The following is a 1,355-nucleotide window of genomic DNA, read 5'->3' on the forward strand; positions in this document are numbered from 1 at the left end:
TCCTGGCTGGTGGGGTTAGGGCCTGCATCCATCCCTCCCCTTACCTGGGTGCCTGGCTGCTATGGATGTATCCAACATAGAATAAGCTTACAAAATTGTAAACAGGGAACCAGAGACATCAATTGGCAAGTGAGGACAACCAAAAACCAAAAAGAGGGGGAAAAATAGTGTAGTTATAAAACTTCTAAATGGTGAGGAAGTCAAGAGAGTTGGAAGATAGAATGGAATGTTCTAAACTTGGGGAGAAAATTATAAATCACAGGGTAACCTGAAAGAAAAACGATAAACCTTCACATCACAATAAAAAAGAACAAGTACAAATATTTACCAATTACTAGAACAATACCAACAAAGGAAATGATAACATGATTCATAAACATGATGGGCTCAGCACAGAAAATAATATGGAACAAAGAAACCAGGAACACCATGAAAAAACACATAACAAAATGACAGCAACCAATTCATACTTGTCAATAATTACACTGAATGCCAATGGATTAAATGCATGACTCAAGAGATGGAGATGTGCAGATTGGATAAGAAAACAAAACCCATCAATATGCTGCCTACAAGAGACACACCTTAGAGACAAAGCCAAAAATAGACTAAAAATTAAAGGTTGGAAAAATATATATCAAGCAAATAGCAACCGTAAGAGAGCAGGAGTGGCAATATTAGTTTCTGATCAAACTGACTAAGACAAAAACCACCATATGAGACAAGGAAGGACATTATACAATGATTAAAGGATCAATTGAACAAAAAAAAATATATAACTATAATAAATATATATATAGACCCAATGAAAGAGCTCCAAAATACATAAATCAGACTTTAACAGAATTGAAAAGACAAAGAGATGACTCCACAGTCATAGCAGGAGACTTTAATACACCAATTTCAATAAAAGATAGAACTGGAGAGAAACTCAACAAAGACACAGAAGAGTTAAGCAATACAATCCACCAACTTGACCATCTAGACATCTACAGAGCACTTTACCCAACAACAGCACAATATACATTCATTTCCAGTGCACATGGAACATTCTCCAGGATAGACCATATGTTAGGTCATAAAGCAAGCCTTCATGAATTTAAAAACATTGAAATATTGCAAAGCATCTTCTCAGATCATAATGCTATCAAATTAGAAATCAACTACAGTAAGATCCAGAGAAAACACATGGAAACTGAACAACACAACACCCTCCTTGAGAAAGATTGGGTAAATGAAGAAATAAAAAAATGAAATTCAAAAATTCCTAGAATCAAGCAAGAATGAAAGCACAGCATATCAAAATCTTTGAGACACAGCAAAAGCAGTGATCAGAGGCCAATTTATAGCAATAA

Source organism: Orycteropus afer, unplaced genomic scaffold (genome assembly GCF_000298275.1).
Source record: "Orycteropus afer afer isolate SDZICR_OR568_19922 unplaced genomic scaffold, OryAfe1.0 scaffold00463, whole genome shotgun sequence".
NCBI classification, from domain to species: domain Eukaryota; kingdom Metazoa; phylum Chordata; class Mammalia; order Tubulidentata; family Orycteropodidae; genus Orycteropus; species Orycteropus afer.